This window comes from Oncorhynchus masou, chromosome 1, assembly GCF_036934945.1.
Source record: "Oncorhynchus masou masou isolate Uvic2021 chromosome 1, UVic_Omas_1.1, whole genome shotgun sequence".
In the NCBI taxonomy this organism is placed as follows: Eukaryota; Metazoa; Chordata; class Actinopteri; order Salmoniformes; family Salmonidae; genus Oncorhynchus; species Oncorhynchus masou.
Window position 1 is genome coordinate 50,567,960 of NC_088212.1, and position 9,094 is coordinate 50,577,053.

Consider the following 9,094-nt stretch of genomic DNA (forward strand, 5'->3'; position numbering starts at 1 on the left):
GGTGATCCCATAGGTGAAGAAGCCTGATGTGGAAGTCCTGGATTGACGTGGTTACACGTGGTTGTGAGGCCGGTTGGAAGTACTGCCAAATTCTCGAAAACAATGTTGCTTATGGTAGAGAAAGGAACATTAAATTCTCCGGCAACAGGTCTGGTGGACATTCGTGAAGTCAGCATGCCAATTGCACCCTCCCTCAAAACTTCAGACATATATAGCATTGGGTCGTGTGACCAAACTGCACATTTTAGAGTGGTCATTTATTGTCCGCAGAACAAGGTGCATCTGTGTAAGGATCATGCCGTTTTATCAGCTTCTTGATATGCCACACCTGTATTATCTTGGCAAAACAGAAATGCTCACTAACAGGAATGTAAACAAATTTGTGCACAAAATTGGACAAATATTCCTGGGATCTTTTATTTCTGTTCCTTAAACATGAGACCAATACTTTACATGTTGCGTTTATATTTTTGTTCATTATACGTGTACTGTGAACTATAATGAGTACATTGGTTTCATCCCCTAAACACAACATACTGATACAATATATTCTCAATTTAGTTATTTTAACAACCAGTTCATCCAATAGCAAAAAGGTTAAGATACATTTCAAAATTGAACTTTGAATGTAGTATGCTACAACACTGTAAATTAAAGTACATTAAACCGTTTTCACAGTAGGCAATGATCCATCATTTATATCCCATGTGTGATCAAACATGTCATTATGGAAGACATCTTTTACAATGTAATACAATTTTTTAAATTGCTTTGGTACTATTTTCACACGTATGTGGGGAATGTTCAAAGCTCTTAGTACAAAACTCCAAACTGTTAACAGTTGTAACGTAGACAGTCATACAGACAGTCATACGTTCAAAACCTTTTATTGTGCATTAATTGTGTTTGTAGTCATCTTTCACCACACAACCATTGATCAAAAATATACAGTGCCTTCAGAAAGTATTCACAGCCTGAATTGAAAATGGATTCAATTGATATGTGTCAGTGGCCTACACACAATACTTGCTAACACATATAATGTCAAAGTGGAATTTTGTTTTTAGACATTTTTACAAATTAATTCAAAATGAAAAGCTGGAATGTTTTGAGTCAATAAGTATTCAACCCCTTTATTATGACAAGCCTAAATAAGTTCAGGAGTAAAAGTCAGATAGGTTGCATGGACTCACTCTGTATGCAATAGTGTTTAAGATGATTTTTGAATGACTACCTCATCTCTGTACCCCACACATACAGTTACTGCATCTGTAAGGTATATCAGTCGAGCAGTGAATTTCAAACACAGATTCAAACACAAAGACCAGGGAGGGTTTCCAATGCCTCGCAACGATGGGCACCTATTGGTAGATGGGGGTGAAAAAAATGAATATCCCTTTGAGCATGGTGAAGTTATTAATTACACTTTGGATGGTGTATTAATACACCCAGTCACTGCAAAGATACAGGCTAAAGGTGACTTTAAAACAGTTAGAGAGTTTAGTGGCTGTGATAGAATACTGAGGATGGATCAACAACATTGTAGTTACTCCACAATACTAACCTAATTGACAGGTGAAAAGATAGAAGCGTGTATAGAATAAAAATATTGATAGAGCTAAGTACAGCAAAAATCTTAAAGGAAAACCTGGTTCAGTCTGCAATAGACACCGAGACGAATTCACCACTCAGCAGGACACTATCCTAACACACAAGGCCAAATATACACTGGAGTTGCTTACCAAGATGACATTAAATGTTCCTGAGTGGCCTAGTTACAGTTTTGACTTAAATTGGCTTGAAAATCTGTGCCAAGACGTGAAAATGGATGTCTAGCAATGATCAACAACCAACTTGACGGATCTTGAAGATATTTTATAAGAATAACGGGCAAATATTGTACAATCCAGGTGTGCAAAGCTCTTAGAGACTTACCCAGAAAGATGCACAGCTGTAATCACTGCCACAGGTGCTTCAACAAAGTATTGACTCAGGGGTGTGAATACTTGCAGAACCAGTCAAAAGTTTGGAAACACCTACTTATTAAAGGGTTTTTCTTTATTTTTACCATTTTCAACATTGTAAAATAATAGTGAAGACATCAAAACGATGAAATAACACATATGGAATCATGCAGTAACCAAAATAATAAAATAAAAAATAATCTAAATATTTTTTATATTCTTCAAAGTAGCCACCCTTTGCCTTTGACAGCTTTGCACACTCTTGGCATTCTCTCAACCAGTTTCATGAGGTAGTCAAATGGAATGCATTTCAATGAACAGGTGTGCCTTGTTAAAAAGTTAATTTGTGGAATTTCTTTCCTTTGTAACGCGTTAGTCAATCAGTTGTGTTGTGACAAGGTAGGATTGGTATACAGAAGATAGCCCTACTTGCTAAAAAAACAAGTCCCTTTTATGGCAAGAACAGCTCAAATAATCAAAGAGAAATGACAGTCCATCATTACTTTGAGACATGAAGGTCAGTCAATCCGGAAGATTTCAAGTGCTGTCGCAAAAACCATCAAGTACCATGTTGAAATTGGCTCTCACAAGGACCGCCACAAGAAAGGAAGACCCAGAATTACCTCTGCTGTAGAGGATAAGTTCATTAGAGTTAACTTGCACCTCAGATTGCACCCCAAATAAATGCTTCACAGAGTTCAAATAACAGGCACATTTCACCATCAACTGTTCAGAGGACACAACAGGAATCAGGCCTTCATGGACGAATTGCTGCAAATAAACCACTAGTAAAGGACAGTATGATAAAAAGAGACTTACTTGGGCCAGGAAACACGAGCAATGGACATTAGACTGGTGGAAATCTGTCCTTTGGTCTGATGAGTCCAAATTTGAGATTCTTAGTTCCAACCGCTGTGTCTTTGTTAGATGCAGAGTAGGTGAACAGATGATCTTCGAGTGTGGTTTCCACCATGAAGCACGGAGGAGGAGGTGTGGGGATGCTTTGCTGGTGACACTGTCAGTGATTTATTTAGAATTCAAGAAACACTTAACCAGCATGGCTACCACAGCATTCTGCAGTGATACGCCATCCCATCTGGTTTGCGCTTAACTATCATTTGTTTTTCAACAGGACAATAACCCAACACACCTCTAGGCTGTGTAAGGGCTATTTAACCAAGAAGGAGAGTGGAGTGCTGCATCAGATAACCTGGCATCCACAATCACCTGACCTCAACCCAATTGAGATTGTTTGGGATGAGTTTTACCGCAGAGTGAAGGAAAAGCAGCCAACAAGTGCTCAGCATACGTGGGAACTCTTTCAAGACTTTTGGAAAAGCATTCCATGTGAAATTGGACAAGATTTTGCAAAGCTGTCATCAAGGTAATGGGTGGCTTATCAAGGCACAAGGCGAGACCCAAATGCAGACACAGGAGGCAGATGGTTGGAGTCTTACAATGTTTATTAATCCAAAGGGGTAGGCAAGAGAATGGTCCTGGATAGGCAAAAGGTCAAAACCAGATCAGAGTCCAGGAGGTACAGAGTGGCAGACAGGCTCGTAGTCAAGGTAGGCAGAATGGTCAGGCAGGCAAGTAAAGTCCAGAAATAGGCAAGGGTCAAAACCGGGAGGACTAGAAAAAGCAGGAGAACGAGAAAAATGCTGGTTGACTTGGAAACATACAAGACGAACTGGCACAGGGAGACAGGAAACACAAGGATAAATACACTGGGGAAAATAAGCGACACCTGGAGGAGGTTGAGACAATCACAAAGACAGGTGAAACAGATCAGGGCCTGACAGGCTATTTAGAAGAATCTCAAATATGAAATATATTTAGATGTTTTTAACACTTTTTTGGTTACTACATGACTCCATATGTGTTATTTCATAGTTTGATGTCTTAACTATTATTCTACAATGTAGAAAATAGTAAAAATAAAGAAAAACCCTTGAATGAGTACATTTACATTACATTTACATTTAAGTCATTTGGCAGACGCTCTTATCCAGAGCGACTTACAAATTGGTGAATTCACCTTATGACATCCAGTGGAACAGCCACTTTACAATAGTGCATCTAAATCATTTAAGGGGGGGTGAGAAGGATTACTTTATCCTATCCTAGGTATTCCTTAAAGAGGTGGGGTTTCAAGTGTCTCCGGAAGGTGGTGATTGACTCCGCTGTCCTGGCGTCGTGAGGGAGTTTGTTCCACCATTGGGGGGCCAGAGCAGCGAACAGTTTTGACTGGACTGAGTGGGAACTGTACTTCCTCAGTGGTAGGGAGGCGAGCAGGCCAGAGGTGGATGAACGCAGTGCCCTTGTTTGGGTGTAGGGCCTGATCAGAGCCTGGAGGTACTGCGGTGCCGTTCCCCTCACAGCTCCGTAGGCAAGCACCATGGTCTTGTAGCGGATGCGAGCTTCAACTGGAAGCCAGTGGAGAGAGCGGAGGAGCGGGGTGACGTGAGAGAACTTGGGAAGGTTGAACACCAGACGGGCTGCGGCGTTCTGGATGAGTTGTAGGGGTTTAATGGCACAGGCAGGGAGCCCAGCCAACAGCGAGTTGCAGTAATCCAGACGGGAGATGACAAGTGCCTGGATTAGGACCTGCGCCGCTTCCTGTGTGAGGCAGGGTCGTATTCTGCGGATGTTGTAGAGCATGAACCTACAGGAACGGGCCACCGCCTTGATGTTAGTTGAGAACGACAGGGTGTTGTCCAGGATCACGCCAAGGTTCTTAGCGCTCTGGGAGGAGGACACAATGGAGTTGTCAACCGTGATGGCGAGATCATGGAACGGGCAGTCCTTCCCCGGGAGGAAGAGCAGCTCCGTCTTGCCGAGGTTCCGCTTGAGATGGTGATCCGTCATCCACACTGATATGTCTGCCAGACATGCAGAGATGCGATTCGCCACCTGGTCATCAGAAGGGGGAAAGGAGAAGATTAATTGTGTGTCGTCTGCATAGCAATGATAGGAGAGACCATGTGAGGTTATGACAGAGCCAAGTGACTTGGTGTATAGCGAGAATAGGAGAGGGCCTAGAACAGAGCCCTGGGGGACACCAGTGGTGAGAGCGCGTTGTGAGGAGACAGATTCTCGCCACGCCACCTGGTAGGAGCGACCTGTCAGGTAGGACGCAATCCAAGCGTGGGCCGCGCCGGAGATGCCCAACTCGGAGAGGGTGGAGAGGAGGATCTGATGGTTCACAGTATCGAAGGCAGCCGATAGGTCTAGAAGGATGAGAGCAGAGGAGAGAGAGTTAGCTTTAGCAGTGCGGAGCGCCTCCGTGATACAGAGAAGAGCAGTCTCAGTTGAATGACTAGTCTTGAAACCTGACTGATTTGGATCAAGAAGGTCATTCTGAGAGAGATAGCGGGAGAGCTGGCCAAGGACGGCACGTTCAAGAGTTTTGGAGAGAAAAGAAAGAAGGGATACTGGTCTGTAGTTGTTGACATCGGAGGGATCGAGTGTAGGTTTTTTCAGAAGGGGTGCAACTCTCGCTCTCTTGAAGACGGAAGGGACGTAGCCAGCGGTCAGGGATGAGTTGATGAGCGAGGTGAGGTAAGGGAGAAGGTCTCCGGAAATGGTCTGGAGAAGAGAGGAGGGGATGGGGTCAAGCGGGCAGGTTGTTGGGCGGCCGGCCGTCACAAGAAGCGAGATTTCATCTGGAGAGAGAGGGGAGAAAGAGGTCAGAGCACAGGGTAGGGCAGTGTGAGCAGAACCAGCGGTGTCGTTTGACTTAGCAAACGAGGATCGGATGTCGTCGACCTTCTTTTCAAAATGGTTGACGAAGTCATCTGCGGAGAGGGAGGAGGGGGGGGGGGGGAGGAGGATTCAGGAGGGAGGAGAAGGTGGCAAAGAGCTTCCTAGGGTTAGAGGCAGATGCTTGGAATTTAGAGTGGTAGAAAGTGGCTTTAGCAGCAGAGACAGAAGAGGAAAATGTAGAGAGGAGGGAGTGAAAGGATGCCAGGTCCGCAGGGAGGCGAGTTTTCCTCCATTTCCGCTCGGCTGCCCGGAGCCCTGTTCTGTGAGCTCGCAATGAGTCGTCGAGCCACGGAGCGGGAGGGGAGGACCGAGCCGGCCTGGAGGATAGGGGACATAGAGAGTCAAAGGATGCAGAAAGGGAAGAGAGGAGGGTTGAGGAGGCAGAATCAGGAGATAGGTTGGAGAAGGTTTGAGCAGAGGGAAGAGATGATAGGATGGAAGAGGAGAGAGTAGCGGGGGAGAGAGAGTGAAGGTTGGGACGGCGCGATACCATCCGAGTAGGGGCAGTGTGGGAAGTGTTGGATGAGAGCGAGAGGGAAAAGGATACAAGGTAGTGGTCGGAGACTTGGAGGGGAGTTGCAATGAGGTTAGTGGAAGAACAGCATCTAGTAAAGATGAGGTCGAGCGTATTGCCTGCCTTGTGAGTAGGGGGGGAAGGTGAGAGGGTGAGGTCAAAAGAGGAGAGGAGTGGAAAGAAGGAGGCAGAGAGGAATGAGTCAAAGGTAGACGTGGGCAGGTTAAAGTCGCCCAGGACTGTGAGAGGTGAGCCGTCCTCAGGAAAGGAGCTTATCAAGGCATCAAGCTCATTGATGAACTCTCCGAGGGAACCTGGAGGGTGATAAATGATAAGGATGTTAAGCTTGAAAGGGCTGGTAACTGTGACAGCATGGAATTCAAAGGAGGCGATAGACAGATGGGTAAGGGGAGAAAGAGAGAATGACCACTTGGGAGAGATGAGGATCCCGGTGCCACCACCCCGCTGACCAGAAGCTCTCGGGGTGTGCGAGAACACGTGGGCGGACGAAGAGAGAGCAGTAGGAGTAGCAGTGTTATCTGTGGTGATCCATGTTTCCGTCAGTGCCAAGAAGTCGAGGGACTGGAGGGAGGCATAGGCTGAGATGAACTCTGCCTTGTTGGCCGCAGATCGGCAGTTCCAGAGGCTACCGGAGACCTGGAACTCCACGTGGGTCGTGCGCGCTGGGACCACCAGATTAGGGTGGCCGCGGCCACGCGGTGTGGAGCGTTTGTATGGTCTGTGCAGAGAGGAGAGAACAGGGATAGATAGACACATAGTTGACAGGCTACAGAAGAGGCTACGCTAATGCAGAGGAGATTGGAAAGACAAGTGGACTACACGTCTCGAATGTTCAGAAAGTTAAGCTTACGTAGCAAGAATCTTATTGACTAAAATGATTGAATGATTGAAATGATACAGTACTGCTGGAGAAGGCTAGCTGGCAGTGGCTGCGTTGTTGACTTTGTAGGCTAGCTGGCAGTGGCTGCGTTGTTGACACTACACTAATCAAGTCGTTCCGTTGAGTGTAATAGTTTCTACAGTGCTGCTATTCGGGGGCTAGCTGGCTAGCTAGCAGTGTTGATTACGTTACGTTACGTTAAAAGAGCGACAATAGCTGGCTAGCTAACCTAGAAAATCGCTCTAGACTACACAATTGTCTTTGATACAAAGACGGCTATGTAGCTAGCTAGCTACGATCAAACAAATCAATCCGTTGTACTGTAATGAAGTGAAATGAAAATGTGATACTACCTGTGGAGCGAAGCGGAATGTTGACCGGGTTGTTGAAGTTCTATTCGGTAGACGTTGGCTAGCTGTTGGCTAGCTAGCTAGCAGTATCTCCTACGTTAAGGACGACAAATAGCTGGCTAGCTAACCTCGGTAAATTAAGATAATCACTCTAAGTCTACACACTCTAAACTACACAATTATCCTGGATACGAAGACAGCAAAGACAACCATGTAGCCAGCCAACACTACACTAATCAAGTCGTTCAGTTGAGTGTAATAGTTTCTACAGTGCTGGTACTCGGCAGACGGTGGACGTTAGCCAGCTGCTGGGCAGACAGCAGTGTAGACCACGTTAGGACGACGAAATACGATAATTACGCAACTATCCCTGATACAAAGACGGCTATGTAGCTAGCCAAGAAGAAATTGCCAAGATTAGACAAATCAAACCGTTGTACTATAATGAAATGCAATGAAAAGTTATGAAAAGTTATACTACCTGCGGACCGAAGTGTAGATGCGACCGCTCGCTCCAACTCCAACCTATCTCCTGAGTAGGTATGTCCAAATGTTTTACTGGTACTGTACGTAAATGAATGAATACCTTCTGAAGGTCCTGTAAGTGTACTGTCAAATATAATGAGTACATCGGCTTAATCACCAAAACACAACAATGATAATTTAGTTATTTTAACAACCAGTTAATACAATAGCAAATAAATTCAGGACCCTGTTTTAAAATTGCCCTTTGAATGTAGTATGCTACAGTAAATGGAAGAAGTCATAGTACCTTACACTGTTTTCACATTGGCAATACAGTTGCTCTACCCATTAAAACCCCATCCCATGTGTTATCAAACGTGTGATCACTGAAGACATCTTTCACAATGTCATCAAATGAAAGAAACATAATGTTTAGCAGGCATTAGACACACCTGTATATACAAGGTCCCTGTCACGCCTGCTCCCGCTTCCCCTCTCTGGCCCTGAGGGCACCAGGCTGCCCTTCATTACGCAATCCTGTCACCATCATTACGCACATCTGCGCTTTCCTTTGTTTCATCCCCGTGTTAGCATTATTGTCGTTTTTGTTTTCCCCTGTCCAGACCCTGTCTGTATTCTGTTTCTGTCCGTGTTTCATTAAAAATGTTCACTTCCTGTACTTGCTTCTTGTCTCCAGCTTCTGTCTTCACAGTCCCACAGTTTACAGTGCATGCCAGAGCAAAAACCAAGCCACGAGGTCAAAGGAATTGTCTGTAGAGCTCCAAGACAGGATTGTGTTGAGACAGAGATCTGGGGAAGGGTACCAAAAAATGTTTGCAGCATTGAAGGTCCCCAAGAATACAGTGGCCTCAATCATTTTTAAGTGGAAGATGTTTGGAACCACCAAGACTCTTCCTACAGCTGCGCGCCTGGCCAAACTGAGCAATCGGGGGAGAAGGGACCTGGTCACAGAGGTGACCAAGAACCCAATGGACACTCTGACAGAGCTCAAACTTTCCTATGTGGAGGGGGGAGAGCCTTCCAGAAGGACAACCATCCCTGAATCACACCACCAATCAGGCCTTTATGGTAGAGTGGCCAGACGGAAACCACTTCTCAGTAAAAGGCACATGAC